Source organism: Macaca nemestrina, chromosome 10 (assembly GCF_043159975.1).
Source record: "Macaca nemestrina isolate mMacNem1 chromosome 10, mMacNem.hap1, whole genome shotgun sequence".
Lineage (NCBI taxonomy): Eukaryota > Metazoa > Chordata > Mammalia > Primates > Cercopithecidae > Macaca > Macaca nemestrina.
The window spans coordinates 48,891,531-48,914,166 of record NC_092134.1 but is presented as its reverse complement, the minus strand read 5'-3'; the positions used below and the strand labels follow the sequence as shown (position 1 = coordinate 48,914,166).

The 22,636-nt window shown below is 33.2% G+C and overlaps 1 long non-coding RNA gene across 3 annotated transcripts in view; it reads right to left on the bottom strand.

The window, feature by feature from the left end:
• The window catches only part of LOC105473272 (uncharacterized), a 240,510-nt gene that overhangs the window by 17,815 nt on the left and 200,059 nt on the right, over nt 1-22,636 (bottom strand). For all 3 annotated transcript variants that reach the window (XR_011609007.1, XR_011609009.1, XR_011609008.1), the window contains exon 3: nt 1,143-1,261. This is a non-coding gene — a long non-coding RNA (uncharacterized lncRNA). The remainder of the gene's footprint in view (nt 1-1,142; nt 1,262-22,636) is intronic.

Here is a 22,636-nt window from a genome sequence, read left to right as displayed (position 1 = left end):
GGATGTTTTATATATATACACAGATACATATATATATACACACACACATATGTATCTGTGTATATATATACAGAGATATCACAGATATATATGTACACACAGATATATATGTGTATATATATCACAGATGTCAAGATATATATATCTTATATATATCACATATACAACTATCACATATGTATGTGATATATATATCACATATATATGTGACACAGATATATATATGTGTGTGTATATATATATATCTCACATGTGAGATATATATATATCACAGTTTATTTATCCACTCATTGATTGATGGGCATTTGGGTTGGTTCCACAATTTTGCAATTGTGAATTGTGCTTCTAAAAACATGCAAGTGCAAGTACTTTTTTCAAATAATGACCTCTTTTGCTCTGGGTAGATACCCAGTAGTGGGATTGCTGGATCAAACTGTAGCTCTACTTTTATTTCTTTGAAAAATCTCCACATTGTTTTCCATAGTGGCTGTACTAGTTTACATTCCCACCAGCAGTGTAGAATCTTGTATCTGGAAATTTGCTGAATTATTTTATCAGTTCTAGAAGGTTTCTGGAGGAGTCTAGGGTTTTCAAGTAAACGACCATATCATCAGCAAATGGGGACAGTTTTACTTCTTCTTTACTATTCCCTGATCACCATACCCAAGGCAACATCTACTGTTTTTGATTTTTTGATTATGTCCACTCTTGCAGGAGTAGGGCAGTATCACATTGTGGTTTTGATTTGCATCTCCCTGATCATTAGTGATGATGAGCATATTTTCATATGTTTGCTGGTTGGCCATATGTATATCTTCTTTTGAGAATTGTCTATTCATGTCCTTAGCCCACTTTTTGACAGGATTGTTTGTTTTTTTCTTACTGATTTGAGTTCATTGTAAATTCTGGATATTAGTCCTTTGTCAGATTTATAGGTTGTGAAGATTTTCTGCTACTCTGTGGGTTGTCTGTTTACTCTGCTGACTGTTCCTTTTGTGGTGCAAAAACTCTTTAGTTTAATTAGGTCCCAGCTATTTATCTTTGTTTTTATTTCATTTGCTTTTGGGTTATTGGTGTGACCCCTAAAACATGATAAATGTAAATAAGTAGAGAAATAAATATAAAAAGATGTATTTACTTACCAGCTTTGTCCACTGAAAGGCCTGAAAGTTAACAAGCACACCTCAGAACTTGGCCTTATATACCGATTTTTACTGAAAATGAAATTGGAGCTCCTTTGGAGAAATGGTTGATTCCAAGGCTGGGGGAAAGAAAAAACAAATGAGCATTGAACATCTTGTTATTCCAGAATATAAGAAAGTGATGACAGAATGATACAGCCATGTCAAAAGAACCCAAAAATTAGTTCAAAGAATCTCCCATTGATCAAAACAGGAACACAATGAGCATTCAAAGGAATAATTATATTAGTGGATTATAAATCATTGATTAAAATAAAGACCTATGAATCTACACTGACATAAATAAATAATTAAGTGCATCATACGATGAGGAATGGGATAATTATGTAGTTTCAAAGTACCTCTCCATGAAATGCTTATTTACATAGAGAAAAAACTGAATATCTTTGTAGTGCAGAAGCCTAGAGACCCCACCCTCATCAGGTGATTACTGTTAATTTCACCTGAAATAGGACAAATTGTCATTGTGGGTCCATTCACAGAATGCAATAAGAAGTCATAACATCTCTACTGTTGCAAAAATGCATAATATGAATCTCATCCTGAAGAAATATCAGACAAACTCAAATTGAGGAAAATGTTGTGAAATAATTGGCCTTATAATCTTCAAAAACTTCAACATCATGCAAATTAAGAAAAGAGTAAGTAGATGTTCTTGACTGAAAGAGACAAAAGGGACACAAAGCCTATGTGCAATTGGAGTCCTTCAACTGGATCACTTTGCTGTAAATGGTATATTTGGAGCAACTGATGTGATTTAAATCTATTTGATGATGCGATTATAGTAACATATCACCTTAGTAGGAAATATTAGGTACTATTTCAGCATTATTTCTATAAAATGTTTCTGTCTATAATAGCACTCACCTCACTACATTCTAATTCAAAGTAAAGTATTCTAATTCAAAGTAAAGTTATTGGATTTTATCATTTATAGTGTGTAGTATGATGTTTTATGGAGCAAACTATAAAATGAATAAAATAATTATCAATTTAATTCAAAGGTAAAATAAATTCTAGAATGTCTATATTGTTAAAAAGTATACTCAGCAAAAAATAAAATTCAATGGCTAATCAGGGAAACCAGGCATTTCTTAGTCTAAAGTGAGAAAAGAAATCTAAATGATTCCCAAATAAAACCTTTTCAATGGAAATTTTAAATTTTTTGAAAATATTCTTTTAAATATTTTTACAGGTTAATCCTCTTGCTTCCTAAACCAATAGTGAATTATAGAAATTAATTTTCTGCTCATTTTACATTCCAGTATATATATATATGTATATATCTGTATTAAGTTTTCAAGATGATTTTTTAAATCTTCATTTTTGTGTTATAATTGTGTAATTGCCCAATTTTTTTTTCTGACTGAATTTTGCTTATATTCTTTTTCCATAGCTATTTCCATAGCCCCTTTTAACCTTTTGATCCAATAATATTTCTACTCCCCAAATATTTGTCAGTACCACAAGAGTAACTCTTTCAATTCCCTTGTATAAGGATACTTGTTTGGAACCTTTGATTATAGCAGTAACACAAATGACAGAAGGAGGGAATTGAAAGTATCCCTTTACAAAATTATGAAGCCATATGTGAAGTGGTATAATATTATTTGAAGATTAATGATAACGATGTTTATTGTAAACTCTAAGGTAACTAAATAAAAGTAAGAAAATAGACATAATTAATAAATAATTAGCCAATAGTGAAGCTAAAGGGTTTTATAAAAACACAAGAAGTTGACAGAAAAAATAATGAGGAACAAAGACACAAAAAAGATCCACGACATAGAACAAAACTACCAAAGGATTGTAAATTTCAACCCAGCAATGTGAATAATTACATTAAATGTAAATAGTCTGAACACACCAATTAAAAGATAACTATTGTCCGGCTTGATACAAAGTCAACACCCTCGCATGCAACACCCTTTATGTACAAAGACATAGATAAAAGTAAAAGAATATTAAAATAGGTGGTACAAGCTCCAACTGGAAGAAAATTGGAGTGGTTATATTAATATTAGACAAAGTGGGATTCCAATTATTTTAGTAGTTACCTTAGAGTTTTCTTTAGGTAATTTCATGGTTTCAGCCTCAGATTGTCTTTAATCCATTTTTATTTGATTTTTGTGTATGATGAGAGATAGGAGTCAGACTTACTCTTGATCTATCCCCCCAAAAAAGAGTCTAAAACCAAGTCTCAATGAGATTCATAGGAGAAAAAAAAATTGATTTGCTCGAGAACAAAGAAAACAGATTCTGTTTACTTTTCATCAGAAATAGTCAAAACCAGAAGTCATTTAAAGTGACATTTTAAGTGCAGAAACTAAAAAACAAAACAAAACAACAACAAAAAAGAACAAACTGAAAAATAGATAAAATTGTTGACAGAAAGTGTATATGCAGTAAAAATAACTTTGTAAAGCAATGTTTAAATGACATTTTTTATAAAAGATGAAAACTGAAAAAGCTTGTCACTACAAGACATGATAAAATATCTTTCAATCTGAAAAGAAATGATAGTAGATGGAAATTCAAATGTACAGAGAATAAAGACCATTGGAAGTCTGTGAGAAAACTGTTTTCCAAGGTAAGTTAATTAGTTGCTCAACATCGTCATAAATATCTCATGTTTTGTTCTAACCTCCAATTTGACATCCTTAAAAAATATCATATGCAATATGTCTGTCAATGTTCTAAGCATCACTTTTTGACACAACTACTAGAACAAGTGGAGGGGATAATTTCCCTGAGTTTTTAAGGAGTGCAAAAACTTTTACCAGAGACTTTAGAGCAAGTAACTTTGGCCCCAATTGAGTCATGTGTCTATTATCTAGCCAATCATAGCCATGGTGCTTGAATGGCTATGATTAGTGTATAACAGTCACCTGAAATGGAGTACATTACAAGGTTTCACATTGAAAGTTCTCACTTCCATGAGTATGGAAGCTCCAATGTTCACTCCAAGGTCTAAATATTTTTGTCTATTTACCTTCCACTAAATAATGCTATTTAGCTCTAATTGGCAGTCCAATATTTACATATTTAAAATGGGAATTATTCCAATGATCTGTCTTTGAGTGGTTAGCTGTGAGGTTTTAGGAATAGGTAACAATATGCCCCACCTTTTATAAAAGGTCACAGATCCTTTATGAAAACTTGAACTATAAATCTTTAGTTCTCAGGATGAATTGAAGATTGAGGGAAGAGAGAATATAGAAGCAGACATCTGAAATACATTATTTTGAGAAACAAGATCAGAAAATGTTTCCCCGTGGCATACGGGTTCGCTTACCTCTAACTACAGAAGCAGGAACTTCATCTTTGGAATCTCCAATGTAAAATATTCCCAAGCTATGATGAATACTATTGGCCAACTAGGTCAAAGAACACTAAAGATATTCAATCCGCCTTCAGATTTAGCTCTGTCCACAGTAAATGTTTCTGGGATTCTGGGTTGATTCTCAAAATTTTCTTAATCTTTTATCCTTTCCACATTCTATAGGCATTATCTTTTGTATCTCAAAGTTTTTACGATCAGTTTCTAGCTTCTCTGCATCCCATCTGGACACAATTAGGGTTGTCTTTACTAAGGGCAACACTTTGAGCAACAACAGACTCTCTCAGTATGCACCTCCCTCTGTTTACTCCTCTCTGCTTTCTGTAAGACCTGTCCCTTCTTGCTTCTTTCATTCCAGATGTCCTTCTGCCATCTCCAACTCCACAAAGCCTACCATCCTTGCAGACCTACTCAATGTCATCTTCTTCAGCAACACATCCTTGATCAATTGTTCCTAGATCTTGAACTGTAGTTACACATCTCAGAAAAGCTTTTAGACATGCAGAAAGTCAAATGTTTGAGAATGTTTATGGCAGCATTGAATGCAACAGTGAAATCTTGGAAACAAACTAAATGCCCAATAACAGTACAATGATAATTTTATTTTGCTGAGTGTCTACAATAGAATATACTAGAATGAATAATTCAGTATATACGGCTTATACATAACATAAATAAAATAAAATAATATAACAATTAAAATGTATAAATTAAAGCATGTTTACCAACGTAAATTTCAAACCAAATATTAAGGGAAAAAAAGAACATTTTAGAAGAAATTTTGTAGTAGAATAATATTAATGAGATACTTGCAAACAGATTAAACATTGTTTAGACATGTATGCATGTGTGCAGATATATAATTTTCACAAAGGAACACAATTATGAGGCCATAGAACACAAATGTTGAAGCGGAGAATAGAAGAGAATGATCTTGGAGACAAACCTAAAATGTGATAATTTCACATCTGCTTAGAGGAAGAAAGGTGCATCTTTCAGATTGCACCATAAAAAAAAGAGCTATTCAAAGAAATGAACTTAAATTGTGTCAAATTAAAACATAATTCTTTACCATTGGATTATCTGTCTTGTCTCTACTGTCATATTTTACCAAGAACACTTTTCTTAAGCTCATTCATATTTGAATTTCATATGCCTTGTTGTTAACCCAGTTTCTGACTGAACTCTCAGAACCTGGTGTACACTTAAACTAAGCTTTTCCATCACCTCAGCATTCTTTCCAGAAGTTGACTTTCCCCTATGTGCTAGATTATTCTATCGTTGATTTGGTTTTGCTGAAAACTATGTTGGCTATAATTGCTCTTCTTTTAAAGTGTCAGCATAGAGTTAGTCAAAAGTAAATGTACACAAAATTGGAGAGTCAAGATGACATGACTGTATATTTAGAAAACCCCATTGTCTCAGCCTAAAATCTCCTTAAGCTGATAAGCAACTTCAGCAAAGTCTCAGGATATTAAATCAATGTGCAAAAATCACAAGCATTCTTATACACAAGTAACAGACAAACAGAGAGCCAAATCATGAATGAACTCCCATTCACAATAACTTCAAAGAGAATAAATTACCTAGGAATCCAACTTACAAGGGATGTAAAGGACCTCTTCAAGGAGAACTACAAACCACCGCTCAGTGAAATAAAAGAGGACACAAACAAATGGAAGAACATACCATGCTCATGGATAAGAAGCTCACCTTTCATTCTGAAAGATGCACCTTTCTTCCTCTAAGCAGATGTGAACTTATCACATTTTAAGTTTGTCTCCAAGATCATTCTCTTTTATTCTCCACTTCAACATTTGTCTTCTATGGCCTTAATATTGTGAAAATGGCCATACTGCCCAAGGTAATTTATAGATTCAATGCCATCCCCATTAAGCTACCAATGACTTTCTTCACAGAATTGGAAAAAAACTGCTTTAAAGTTCATATGAAACCACAAAAGACCCCGCATTGCCAAGACAATCGTAAGCCAAAAGAACAAAGCTGGAGGCATCATGCTACCTGACTTCAAACTATACTACAAGGCTACAGTAACCAAAACAGCATGATACTGGTACCAAAACAGAGATATAGACCAATGGAACAGAACAGAGCCCTCAGAAATAATACCACACATCTACAGCCATCTGATCTTTGAGAAACCTGAGAGAAACAAGAAATGGGGAAAGGATTCCCTATTTAATAAATTGTGCTGGGAAAATTGGCTAGCCATAAGTAGAAAGCTGAAACTGGATCCTTTCCTTACTCCTTATATGAAAATTAATTCAAGATGGATTAGAGACTTAAATGTTAGACCTAAAACCATAAAAACCCTAGAAGAAAACCTAGGTAATACCATTTGGGACATAGGCATGGGCAAGGACTTCATGTTTAAAACACCAAAAGCAACGGCAACAAAAGCCATAATTGAAAAATGGGATCTAATGAAACTAAAGAGCTTCTGCGCAGCAAAAGAAACTACTATCAGAGTGAACAGGCAACCTACAGAATGGAAGAAAATTTTTTGCAATCTACTCATCTGACAAAGGGTTAATATCCAGAACCTATAAAGAACTCAATCAAATTTACAAGAAAAAACAAACAACCCCATCAAAAAGTGGGCAAAGGATATGAATAGACACTTATCAAAAGAAGACATTCATACAGCCAACAGACACATGAAAAAATGCTCATCATCACTGGCCATCAGAGAAATGCAAATCAAAACCACAATGAGATACCATCTCACACCAGTTAGAATGGCAATCATTAAAAAATCAGGAAACAACAGGTGCTGGAGAGGATATGGAGAAATAGGAACACTTTTACACTGTTAGTGGGACTGTAAACAAGTTCAACCATTGTGGAAAACAGTGTGGCGATTCCTCAAGGATCTACAATGAGAAATAACATTTGACCCAGCCATCCCACTACTTGGGATATACCCAAAGGACTATAATCATGCTGCTATAAAGACACATGCACACATATGTTTATTGTGGCACTATTCACAATAGCAAAGATTTGGAATCAACCCAAATGTCCATCGGTGACAGACTGGATTAAGAAAACGTGGCACATATATACCATGGAATTCTATGCAGTCATAAAAAATGATGAGTTCGTGTCCTTTATAGGGACATGGATGCAGCTGGAAACCATCATTCTCAGCAAACTATCGCAAGAACAGAAAACCAAACACCACATGTTCTCACTCATAGTTGGGAATTGAACAATGAGATCACCTGGACTCTGGAAGGGGAACATCACACAGCGGGGCCTATTATGGGGATGGGGAAGAGGGGAGGGGGAGGGATGCCTTTGGGAGTTATACCTGATGTAAATGACGAGTTGATGGGTGCTGACGAGTTGATGGGTGCAGCACACCAACATGGCACATGTATACATATGTAAGAAACCTGCACTCTGTGCACATGTACCCTAGAACTTAAAGTATTAAAAAAAAAATGAATGACTTTCACTCTCTGAAGGTCATTCTCAGAGATGATAAGGGTCAGGTGTAGGTTTAAGAAAGAGTTCCAATTTGTCTTCCACCTTTCCCACTTATTTAGCTCTCCTCTCCTGCTGCTATCTTTCCTGACACAAGTCCCCTACCAGGAACTTTGCTGTAATCTTATAGTGGCAGAAACCATTCAGAATCCAAATTTCCCTAACAATCCCTTTGTTTAGTTTTAATCAAGCAGCTGGATAGAGATATTTCTAATTTTCAGGTTTCCCAGAAAGCTACACCCTTTTCTTCTGTGTCAGGGCTAATGAGCATCTTTTCTCTGATCTTTCAATTACCATTCAGACCTTGCTTCCCCATTTCCTCCCACAATTGGGCAAACTCTAATTCCTGTAATAAATATCTATCCCACAGTCCTCATAATGATTGTACTTTCTTAGTTGAACATCAGCTGAAACAACCATCATCCCCAAACCTGAGTATATTCTTCCCTCCCTCTCCTCATAATAGCAAGATTTGTGCAGGAAGTAGTATAATCACATTAATTATCTCACGAGTACAAAGTAATAAGACTACCAAAATGACTTTCCACTTCTCCACTTTCACCAAGAACATTTTATCTTTTATTCAGTAAATTTATGAGACTGTAATGACTTTCCTGTGTTTGGAATGAAGCTTGTTCTAAGTTGATGGAAAGGACCACATTGTATGCATGACAGATGTCCTTGCAAAGCAGGAGAGAATACCAGTAAGTCTTAATGGTGTTAACTTGCTGATGGTATTCTTCAATAAAATTGTCTTTTCTTGCAAGAATTGGGTCCAATACTCATAAACACATATGATTGTGTTAATCAGCCTTGCTGATTAGCTATAAAGATTACATTTAGAAAGCATTACTGATTAAACTTCAGTAACTGTTGCCTGAACCTTCCAGATAAGAATTAGCCACCCCGGCAACCAAGACTAATAAAACCATTGTCAAGTCTTGGACCCTCTTCTGAGCTCCCAATAAACAGTAATCAGGATCTGGAGATTTGACCCAGAACAAATTCACAGAACTTACTTGCTGTGCTTTGCAAATAAATTATTATATAAATGTATATGCAGTTAACCTGTACAACTGGCAAGTTAGCCATATAAAAATAATTGCTTTAGCAAGAAACTAGAATTCTTGAACAACAGAAACAAGAAAAGCATTACTTGGCATACTGGTAAGAAAAAATATACTTCTGTCAATTCAGGACCTTCTATACCTTCACCCATCCTATAGCCCCATCTGTGTTCTTATGTGTCAATTAACCTACTATTAAACAACCAATGTAATTCCATTCCCAATCATCATCAGATTTATCGTATATATTAGAATAAGTTGAATCTTTGAAAGGAAAGTTATCCACTAATATAAAATCCAAATATATCCACTAATATAGCAAGCCTTCTAGAGTAAGGCAATATAGGATATTTATCTCTACATTTATATAAATATAATATTCCACATTGATTTCTTATATATTAATCATCAGAACTTAATTATATTACTTAAGATATATGAGTCTCAGTTTCCTAATCTGGAAGATGGGAATAAATATCATATTCACCATATAGGGTAATTGTGAAGATTAAAATATATGATTATGTTATTCTTTTTTTTTTTTTTTTTTTTTTTTTTTGAGACGGAGTCTCGCTCTGTCGCCCAGGCTGGAGTGCAGTGGATTATGTTATTCTTAATACAATGTTTAGCATATACATACTTATGTAAAAATAGATTTTATTAACTTATTTTATTCTTTTTTTGCATACAGAGAAACACTCAGATTCTAAGGGTACTCTTCATTCTGTCTTGAAAACTATAAATAAAGTCCCCAAACATTTTCATCACCCAAATGTATTTGTGTCTCTTCTCAGTTACTCCCCGACTCCAGGGGCAACCACTGGTCTGATATTTATCACCCTATTTTAGTGCAGTAGGTAGAATTTTAAGATGAATCCCAGGAAACAATGCTTTTCATAGTCTCCTCTATCAATGTGGGAGCAACCTATGACCCATAAACATTTTCATATGAATAGAGTTTTAGAATATGTTCTTTTCATTATTTGACTTCTGTCACTCAACTCAGTATTTCTGAGAACTATCCATGTTGTTACATGTATCAATAGTTTGTTCCTTTTAATTGCTGTGTTGTATTAGATTTCATGAATATATGTATATAGCACTTAATATTCTTATTGATGGTACTCTGGTTTGTTTCTAAGTTTTGAATATTATGAGCAATGTTATTATGAAAATCAACATACAAAGTGTTTGTAAACATATTTGTTCATTTGTCTTAGTTACATATATGAGATTGTAATTACTGCACTCTTGTGTAAATGGATGTTCAACTTTTATGACAAAATGGCCAAATTGTTTTTCACATGGTTGCATCAGTTAATACCACAGCCAAAAATGTATGAGACTGCCAGTTCTCACCAACATTTGGTGTCATCAGTCTTTTACATTTTAATCCTTCTAGTGTTAATTTAGTCTTTAATTTTGCATGTCTAATGATATTAAATTTTTTTTGTGCTCCTTGGTCACTTGCATATATTATTTGGGAAAATGTTTTAGTCCTCTTCAATTTTTAAAAAAAAAGCATTTTAAAGTTATTGCTTTGCAACTGTTATTTACATATGTTTTATAAAAGCCCTTTGTTGCTGTAAACACAATAAAAATAAATAAGAAAGTTACTTATAATTGAAAATAAATTATTTTTAATTACTTACTTATTTTGAGTCCCCAAAAAAACCTTTGTCTAACCCAAGATCACAAAGATTTCCTTTTATGTTTTTGTTCTAGCTTTATTTTTCTAGCTTTTATGTTTAGCTTTATATTTCACCACGCATTTTAAAACTCAGATATATGAAGAGCTAATAAGCATATGAATAGGTTGTCAACATAATTTATTCTATGTATCACATAAATTCAATATAACACGAATTCATGTGCAGTAGAGTAGCTAATTGAAAATAAGCGACAGAACAAAATGTTGGAGAAGATGTGAAGAAAATGGACCTCTAATACATTGTTGATGGAAGAGTAAAATGACACAGTCATTCTGGAAACCATTTTAGCATATTGATATAAAGTTAAATACACAGCTAACGTATAAAATGTATTACATTTCGACGTTCTTACTTGAGCCAAATTAAAGCATATGATCATAAAATGACTTGCACTGTAATATTTCTAGCAGTTTTATTCATAGAAGCCGGTATTTTGTTGCAACCCAAATGAAATGGACACTAACAAGTGAAATGGTACACTCATGTGATTAAATACTACTCTGCAATAACATAAACGAATTTTTTAAAATATTACGATAATCAAACATACCAGCAGCAACAAGGCTCATACAGGATTATTCTATTTATAGGAATTTTTAAAAAAAGAATATCTAATTTATGATGACAGAAAAAGGAACAGTGATTTCCTTTCGGAAAGAGTGAGTATTGACTCCAAACCACATTTTTTTTTTTTTTTTTTTTTTTTTTTTTTTTTTTTTTTTTTTTTTTGAGATGGAGTCTCACTCTGTCGCCTAGGCTGGAGTGCAGTGGCCGGATCTCGACTCACTGCAAGCTCCGCCTCCCGGGTTCACGCCATTCTCCGGTCTCAGTCTTCCGAGTAGCTGGGGCTACAGGCGCCCGCCACTACACCCGGCTAACTTTTTTGTATTTTTAGTAGAGACGGATTTCACCGTGTCAGGATGGTCTCTATCTTCTGACCTCATGAGTCGCCGGCCTCAGCCTCCCAAAGTGTTGGGATTACAGGTGTGAGACACCACTCCCCGCCCTCATATCACTTGTTAGAAAAGTGCATGGATAATTCTTTAAACAATAAAAAAAAATTGTCTATAATTATTACCAATTACCTTCTAAAAAAGTAACTTTTCTAAAATTTCTTCTCAATATTTTTCTAATAAATAGTAGGTAAATGTATTTCCTTTGTGGAAAAACAATATTCTAGATGTGTTTATTGTATTAATATTTTAAGTTACTCTAAGATTTTTAAAGAGATATTATATATTAGTAAAATTGTTAATTATTTAAATTATTTAAATATGTAATAGATAATTTATATTCAGTATGCATTAGCACGTATGATATATGCACATTGTTAAGTAAAAGGGGAAATTTTTATAATACAGTATATACTATAGTCACATGCCCCATAGCCACTTTTTACTCAATGACTGACCTTTTATACTACTGTGGTCTCAGAACATTATAACATTGTACTTTTACTGTGTCTTTTCTATGTTTAGACACACAAATACTTACCATTATATTACAATTGCCTACAGTGTCCGATAGAGTAAGGTGCTGTATAGGTTTGTAGCCTCGGAGCAACAGGCTATGCCATACGGCCTAGGCATGTAATAGGCTCTACCATCTAGATTTGTGTAAGCACACTCTGTGATATTCTCACAACATGAAATCACCCAATAACACATTTCTGAGAATACATCCCTGTCATTAAGTGATCCATGACTGTGTCTAGTGTTGTATTATAAAGATGTAGAATTGCCAGCAGTACAACTGTAGATCTTACTGTAACTCTTTTTTTTAATAGCTTTATTGAAGTATAATTGACATGCAATAAACTGAACATATTTAATGCTTACAATTTGATGAGTTTGGGTATATGCAGACATGCATGAAACCATCGCCACAATCAAGGTAATACACTATCCATCACCTCCCAATTTCCTTGTTTCTGTGTGTGTGTGTGTGTGTGTGTGTGTATGTGTGTGTCTGTGTTAAGAATGCTTAACATGAGATCTCTCCTCTTAAGAAAACTTTAAGTGCATAGTACAGTATTGTTTACAATAAGCATTATGCTGTACAGCAGATTTCTAGAATTAATACATCTTATATAAACAAAACGTCATACTAATTGAACAAGAACTCCCCATTTCCTTTTCCTCCAACCCCTGCTAACCACTATTCTCTGCTTCTATGAGTTGGAGGACTTCAGGTACCTTGCATAAGTGGAATCATGCAGTATTTGTTCATTTATCATTGGTTTATTTCATTCAGCATAATCACATCTAATTTCATCTGTGTTGTTTCAAGTGTCAGGATTTCCTTATTTTTAAAAGCTGAATAATATATTAATGTGTGTATATACCATATTTTATTTATCCATTTATCTGTCTATGGACATTTGGTTTCTTTCTATAATGTGGCTATTGTGAATAATGCTTCACAAAACATTGAAGTGCAGATAGTTCATCCAGATCCAGATTTCAATTCTTTGGGTACATACTCAGAAGTAGGACTGCTGGATGGTATTATGGTTCTACTTTTTATTATTTTTGAGAAATCTCCATACTATTTTCCATTAGCAACTGAATAATTTTACATTCTCGAAAGTAGTGTAGAAGGTTATAATTTCTCCACATCCTAATACTTGTTCTATTTTTGTGTTTGTTTTGTTTATAACAGCTATCCTAACTGGTGTAAGGTGAAAACTTCGTCAGTTGATTTGTTTCCTGATGAATAGTAATATTGAGAATTTTTAATGTACCTGTTGAACATTTAAAATGTCTCTTCAAGTCCTTTACTCATTTTTAAATTGGGTCATTTGTTTTTGTACTATCAAGAGGTAGTATTTCTGTTTTTCTTTTTGTTTTTTTTTTTTTGTTTGTTTGTTTGTTTTAACTTGTATTTTAAGTTCAGGGGTACATGACCAGATTTACTACATAGGTCAACTTTTGTCATGGAGGTTTGTTGTACAGAGTATTTCTCACCAGGTATTCAGTCTAGTATCCATTAGTTATTTTTCCTGATCCCCTCCCTCTTCTACCCTTCACCCTCTAAAAGTTCTGCATGTGTGTTGTTGCCTTTCTGTGTCCATGTGTTCTTATCATTTAGCAACCACTTATAAGTGAGAACATGCAGTGTTTGGTTTTCTGTTCCTGTGTTAGTTTGCTAAGCATTGTGGCCTGCAGTTCCATCCCTGTCCCTGCAAAGGACAGGGATTCTTTTTTATGGCTGCATAGTATTCCATAGTGTATATGTACCAGGTTGTCTTTATTCAGTTTATCACTGATGATCATTTAGGTTGATTCCATGTCTTTGCTATTGTGAATAATACTGCAGTGAACATATGTGTGTGCGTGTGTCTTTATAATAGAATGCTTTATATTCCTTTGGTTATATATCCAGTAATGGGATTGCTGGGTTGAAAGGTATTTCTATCTAATTTAGGTAGCACTTTTCAAAATAAGACATAGATGCAGAAGTTCTTTATTGTAACTCTTGAGTCATTCAAAAAGAATTTCCTTTCAGAACCTCAGCAATGTCTACTTAATATAAGTAAAGTTACATTAAGACTTTCAGCTAACATCAAAGGGCCCAAAGTGCTTCTGTATATTACAGAAGTGAAGAATTATACATGTACTCAAATATACAGAGCTCTAGTTCATATATGGAAAAAACTATTTTACCTTCTTTAATACACATTTGGAAAATACATTTTAGAACTGAAAGGACTGTATGTTAACAATTAACTATGTGAATGGAAATATGTGCAAACCTATATTCTTAACTGTGAATTTTTTTAAACCATGTTTTCTAAATCCTTTGTAGACATTATTTTATATATAGCCCTTTGCCTCCCTCCAAAGTAGATAGCATATGCATCAGAAATGACTTGATTTTATGTCATATTTTTCTTAATATGAAAATTTTAGGTTTAAAATACGAACTACATAATCAAAGATGACTTTTAAATCCATGAAAACATACATTAAAATAGAAACAAAATTTTTGCCCTTCCCAGACACTATTAATACGTACCATGAATTCTAAGTTTATTTCTAGTTTTCCCCAAAATATATATAGTTCCACATGTCTTGTAACCACTATTATACATGGTTCAGTAACTCAGTTATCACTGTGCAAATAATTAAGCTTTAGATGATATGAGTGATCCACATAAACTGATGTAAAAACAAAGCAATGTACTGATATCTAACTTTGTGTCATACATATATATATACACATACACACACCATATAATTGATTGATTGCATTGATGTATCACATTAATATTTTCCATTATTTTACCTTAGTTCTGTGAGTCTTACTGTCATGGAAACATTGATTCCCCGTTGTAATCACTGCTGGTGTAAAATACAGCTGCCTAACAAATGTACACTGGAATGGGTTCTTTTTAGCATCTGTTAAATCTCAACAGTGTATAACTGTTCTTTTTAGAGTGCATCAATTATGGAAGAGTGAAACAGAATTAAAGAGTTTAGCCCTTTTGGACTCCCTTTGTATCTAATTTAAGCATGTATGACCCATTGCTTTCATTGTTGTGCTTACAACAGCTGTTTCTTATTATTAAGAAAAGCAGCTTTGCGTGCAGAACATAAAACAATAAACGCTAGCCATGTGGATAGAGTACATTTGCCTCTAAAGGTTATAAATATACACTTAATAAAAAAGTAAGGTGATGCTAACCATATTTCACAGAGAACAAATGGTACCACTTCAGGCAATAAAGTCTAACAACTCCTGATCAAAAGAAAGCAAAATAGTAAGTTCAACAATCCCCAACATTGCAAAAATTTGTGCAATTAATAAAATAAAATTACTTGGAAGGAGGTTAAAGGATGAAGTAGGTTCTTAAGGATTATGGTATAGAGAAAGCATGTTTAGGGTTTTTCCTAGAAAACCACGTAAAGTAACTTCTAGATAACACTGGGAAGTGTAGAAATTATAGAAATGTTGTTGAGTGAATACAAGTGCTTATGCTGGAGACCACAAACCTTACTTGTATGTGTGCCAATTTATAAAAAATATTTTGGAAACACTTTTTATCATTCAATTTGTAAGTGAAATTCTATTACCTTAATAATCATAAGTGTTAATAAATATGTTGATGATTTATTCTATACTTTAAAATTGCCCTGCATGTTGAAAGTTCTTAAAACACAAATCACTGAGGCAACTTTAGAATTTTGTTGGATAGAAAATTTACCAATCAGGTGGAAGTCAAAATAATAAAATAGGTGTTATCAAAGCCATAACACATTTTTAAAATAATGCATGTTTTCAGAATTGTGCTATTTTCTTTAATCTCTTTTCAAACTAAAAGTCAGGACATTTCTAAGTGTTCTTTGCTGACCTTCATTGGTGAAGCGCTTACATAAGAAAATGTTTCTTTTTACTTCCTAGTAAAAATTCTGGCAGCTACTAGGACTTCAATAAGCCAACAGTCTATTTTATTTTTATTTTTATTTTTTATACAAATGATAATATTCTACAACATCTCTTATTTGAGTCCTTTTCAAAATTTTTCTTCTCCAAAGTACATCTCCACTCCCTTATTGGAAATGGTTTATCTTTTAACTTTTCCAGTTATACCTTATTTGTCATGCTTTCTATTTAAATTTAGTTGCTATAAACACTCAGTTAAAGAAAGTTGTAAGGCTAATACCTATTGTATGAATGTTTGAGAGCTCTTCAAAAACGTGCATTTTTGGCCTCAAAATATTTTACAATATACTAGTAGATGAATTTGTTTGTGAATTCTGTGAAACAAGAAGCTATGCGCACCCTTGGGTCCTAATGACCCGGAAGTAAAAATTGAGTCGCATGTTGATAAACAAAATTTTTCTTTTTTCGTCCACAATTACAAATACTAGTTCCTCAGGAAGTCTTCCTTCTCACCTTTTAGAACTCAGGGGTTATCTAATGGGTACTCTAAGAGGACAGCTTCAAGCTCTCATCTTCCTCTGAGGATCAGGATAACTGTTATCCAGACAGGCACTTGATTTGGAGCCATCCACCTGTCAATCCCTTCTCTAACTTAGGCATAATTGGGCTGAAGCAAGAAGATCATGTCTATTAATAACTTACTCAGTCTTGATACCATTCTTTTCTGTGTTATTCCCAAGATAATGCTATATTCTGATCCCAACATCTCACAGTTTGTCTAAAAACAGTTGCATCAATTTTAACTTATTGCACCTGTCCTTCTCTTCCCAGAATTCAGATATAAGTTCATAGGATTGAGCTAAGGGCAAGTTTTAATGAGAAACAAGAAGCTTTACTCCTTCTTAAGAAAGGAAGCTGACCATTGAGGGAGTTTATTCAGAATTCCTTCCTTCTGTGTACTAAGGCAGTATTTTACTGGGAATGTGCAGTTGGTTTCTTATTTAATGCCAATTTCACTATCCCATCTCTTCCCATAAGATGTTTCTACATTCTTTATACAAACAAAATTTTGATAGTTCACTGTGATCTTCCAGACATGCAATATAGATTCAAGATGTAATCATCTGTTGCACATTAATCCTTGTAATTACTGCAGCACCAACCGAATTCCTAAACTTAATATACAGATAATTAACACTTTGTTTATTAAATAAAATATCTTTAAAGAATAAAGCAATTATTTATTCTGAATTATGAGTCATTAATAATAGTAACTAACATTGAGTCATTATTTTATCTCTTTAATTTATTTATTTATTTATTTATTTATTTATTTATTTTTAAATTATTTTTTTAGATGAAGTCTCGCTCTGTCATCCAGGCTGGAGTACAGTGCCATGATCTTGGCTCATTGAAACCTCTACCTTCTGGGTTCAAGTGATTCTCCTCCCTCAGCCTCCCGAGTATCTGGGATTAGAGTCTCCCACCACCACATCTGCTAATTTTTGTACTTTTAGTAGAGACAGGGTTTCACCATGTTGGTCAGGCTGGTCTTGAACTTCTAACCTTGGGTTATCTGCCTGCCTCGGCCTCCCACAGTGCTGGGATTAGAGGCATGAGCCACAGCGCTCAGCCTATTGTATCTTAAAATTCTGTATCTGATACTCTCAATACGTGCTATACACCATACTAACGCCCTTGGGGGAATAATGATGAACAGAACATTCTCTAAGTAGAATAGAGATCACAGTCTATGAAAGAAATAAACGCAAAACAAAGGAACAAAACAAAAGTAAATACTGACAGATTTTAAAAATGTATCCGAAGAAATAATAGTTTAATGAGAGAGAATAAAAGAGCTGAGAGCATGAGGTGGTCAGGAAAATATAATTTGTGAACCAAAACTAACGGGAATAAAAACGGTCATGAGAAGAACTAGAGAAAAAGCATCACAGGTGGAGTAAAAAGGCAAGTAGACTTTGATGAAGGTAAGAGCGTGATGTGTTTTTTAATATGACAGAGGGCTGTTGTGAACAGAGCAAAGTAAGAAAGTAGAAGTGGGAAGGGCCAGTTAGGCAGGGTCTCATAGGATCTGCTAAGAGGTTTGAATTTTATTGTAATGGTAGTAGGAAGACAATGTATGTATGTGTGTGTGTGTGTGTGTGTGTGTGTGTGTGTGTTTTAAGGAGGCATAGGTTAGCATTTCAATATTTGCATTCTCTAAAATATATTTGACAATCCATCATTTATGATGTTATACGTATTTCAAATAATTAGCTTTGCTCATAAATTTTAAAGTATATACACATCGTCCTACTTACATTTGCAAAAGCTTTTGTGACTTGCAATTATACCAATTTCCAAAGGATCGTATGCCACTATTCTTTAAGAACATTTCAAACAATAGCTTGTTATGAATGCTCATCAACAAATAGGAAGTTTCAAATAAGAAAATTCCATCATACTTATTTTTAAATTTATTTGTGTGAAGTCCATAGATGTCTTCTATAAAATAGGCCCTGAATTTTTAGTGACATGAAGTCCACAGCTTCCTGAGCAACATTCTTTTATAAGGAAAGCTTTTCTTTTGTTCTTCTCTCACTTTTTAATTGTTATTTTAATTTAGTAAAAGTATGGACTTGTATTTTTTTTTCTATTTTGAAATCATTATATTAGATTTAGATTTCATTTTAGTCATTATTCATTTTGATAATCATATTTGTCTGGTGGAGCTGTTTAATCTGACTCCAATGTCTTTTTGACAGATCCCCACTAGTAGGGCAGCATTTTCTCACTTTCTTGGACTATAAAATGTTCCACTTTCAAATTTTAACTTTCAAATTCCACTGTCCCAGACCTGAAACCATCATTTCTACTACAAACACTATTAGTTTTACTAGGTAATAGTAGCTAGTATCTAGATTTGGCTCAAATATTTCTCATTGTTGATAAGCTGTCTGTTTTCATGCCTTTTTATAATGACTTCACTTCAATGCCTTTAATCCCAAATCAAATCATAATTCAATATCACTCTTCCGCTCTTTTTCCCACTCCACATTTTGTAACTCTTTTCACCAGCATATGAGCAATTGTTCACAAGAATGTTAACGTTTATTTACTTCTTACTGTAATCAACAAATTTAGCTTAATGTTTTGATGTATAAGATAATTAAATGGTTCTGAATTCAAAATCATTGGATAAAATATATTCAGAAAAAGTGTACCCACTTATTTAACACTTTCAATTCAACTCTTGTATTTTTATTAGTTTCCAAAGCCCATTGTTTGTGTATAAACAACTACTTTAAAATATAGTTTCATTTTCATTTTTAATAAAAAGCATATCATATAAGCTGTCTTACTTTATTTGTTAACTTAATATTATAGCCTGAAAAGCTTTTTATATCAGTTCACAAAGATTTTTCTTAATTCTTTATAGCTGTATAATGTTCGAATGCATAGATGTAACTATTTTTCCAGTCAATAACCTATGTATCCTGCTAGATGATTTTCAGGATATTTGTAGCAAAATGGCTCATATAAATAAATTTGTGCATAAGTTTTTATTGTTGTTATTGTCCTTAGTGTAGTTTATTTTTAGAATAAATTTCTAGAAGTAAAATTGCTAGACCAATGACTAAAAGCAAATGTAGTTTCATAAAATTTTTCCAAAATTTTTCCATAATTATACCATTGTTCACTCTCACCAGTGACATATGAAAGTTTACTCTTCCAGTCTTGTCAGCAAAATGCGTGGTCAGGTTTTTGAAACTTGACTATCTAAAAGGTGAAAAACACATATTGTAATTTTATTTTACATTTATGTTACTATAAGTGAGGTTGTTTGCAACTTCACATGTATTTTAGTATCAACCATAGCCATCTATGTTTTTGGCCTATTTTTCTAATACATTTTGGGTCTTCAATCCTCAATTACTTTAATGGTGTTTATTTTAATAGAGAGATATAGTTTATATACAATGAAATGTTAAGATCTTACTTGTACAGTTTCAAGAAACTCGAGGAATGTATACTTAGTTATTGCCACCACAGTCAAAGTAAAGAACACTTTCAGCATCCCAGAAAGTTCCCTCCTGACTCTTTCTAGTTAAAGGCAATGTCTGCTCCCCAAGGTAAACTACATTTTGACTTTAAATAGCATATGTAGCCGGGCGCGGTGGCTCAAGCCTGTAATCCCAGCACTTTGGGAGGCCGAGACGGGCGGATCACGAGGTCAGGAGATCGAGACCATCCTGGTTAACACGGTGAAACCCCGTCTCTACTAAAAAATACAAAAAACTAGCCGGGCGAGGTGGCGGGCGCCTGTAGTCCCAGCTACTCGGGAGGCTGAGGCAGGAGAATGGCGTAGACCCGGGAGGCGGAGCTTGCAGTGAGCTGAGATCCGGCCACTGCACTCCAGCCTGGGCAACAGAGCGAGACTCCATCTCCAAAAAAAAAAAAAAAAATAAAAAAAAAATAAATAGCATATGTAATATATGTATTTTTTTTGAATTTTATATAAATAGAATCATACTACATAACTCTTTTGATTGGGTTCAGCATTATACCTGTGAGATTAATCAGTGTTCCTGCATGTTTCAGTAGCTCATTCTTTATATGGCTGAGTGGTATTCCATGAGCAGTTTATCCCTTCTCCTGTTGGTTGTTTCCAACTTTGGGGAATTGTAAATTAAGCTAATATTTAACATTCTTATACAAGTCTTTATTGAACATATGCTTTTATTTCTGTTTGATAAATATTTAGGAAAATCATATAAGAAATTTATATATGGGCATGATGTGGAAAAAAGGAAACTCTTATACACTGTTGATAGGAATGTAAGTTAGTAAAGCCTCTATGGAAAAGAGTATGGAGATTTCTCAAAGAACTAAAAACAGAACTATTGTTCAATCTAGCAATCTCACTACTGGGAATCTGCCCAAAAGAAAATAAAATGTATTATTAAAAATACACCTGGATTCGTATGTTTATTACAGCACTACTCAAAATAGCAAATATATGGAAACAAGGTAAGCGTCCGTCAATGGATGATTGTATAAATAAATTATAATATATAAAATGGAATAATATACACAATGGAATACAATTCAACCATGAAAAAGAATAAAATCATATATTTTGCAGCAACAGGGATGGAACGGGAAAAAAATCAGACACAGAAAGACAAACATCTCATGTTCTCACAAATGGAAGCTAAATAATGTGTACACATGGAAGTAGAGTGTAAAATGATAGACAATGGAGATTCAAAACGGTGAAGGAGTGGGAAAGGTGGATGATGACAAATTGCTATGAATATAATGTATGTTATTCAGGTGACGGATACTCTAAAAGCCCTTAGTATACCACTATGCAATCTATGCGTGCAACGCAATTATACTTTTACTCCATAAATATATCCAAATTTAAAAAGAAATTTGTATGAAATTTTTGAACTGTTTTCCAGAGTTGTTTTGCTGTTTTACATCCCAACAAGCTAGATATGAATATTCTAATTGTCCCATATCTTTAGCAACATTTTGTGTTGTCAGTTATTTAATTTCAGCCATTCTAATGAATAATTATCATATTTCACTGCGGTTTCATGTTGCATTTCCTTGATGGCTAATGACCTTGACAGCCTTTTTATGGACTAATAGGCCATTTGACTATCTTTTTTAATAAAATATATATTCAGATTTTTCACCAGTATTTTATTACATTGTCTTTTAATTATTGATCTGTAGTGGTTATTTTTATATTCAGTATGTTAATTTTCTATACAAACACAGCAAATATTTTCTCTGTGTCTTGTCTTTTCACTTGTAAAAATTATTTCTTTGATGTGAAGAAATGTTTTACATTGTTAAAATCCAGTATGTCACTTTTATTCCTTTATAATTAGTGTTTTTTTTTATTCTGTCTAAAAATTTATTTTCTACCACAAGTGATACTGTTTGGAATTTGTCTCCACCAAATCTCATGTTGAAATGAGATTCCAATGTTTGAAGTACAGCCTGGTAGTAAGTGATTGGATCCTGGTGGCAGATCCCTCATGAATGGTTTGGCACTATCCCCTTCATGATAACTGAGTCTTCGTTCAGTTAGTTCACAAGAAATCTGACTGTTTAACAGTCTGGAACCTTTCCTTTCTCCCTCTCTTCCTCCTGTTCTCCTGTAACTTGATGGCTCCCTGTTGCCGTTTTGGTTATACATTCAATTATACATTGATTATACTTATGATTATACATTTCCTGAGGTCTCACTAGAAGCAGATACCAGCAGCATGTTTCCTTTAAAGCCTACAGAACCGTGAGCCAATTAAACCTCTCTTCTTTGTAAATTTCCCAGCCTCAGGTATTTATTTATAGTAATGCAAAACACCCTAATATAACTAGGATACCAAAATATTTATCTAA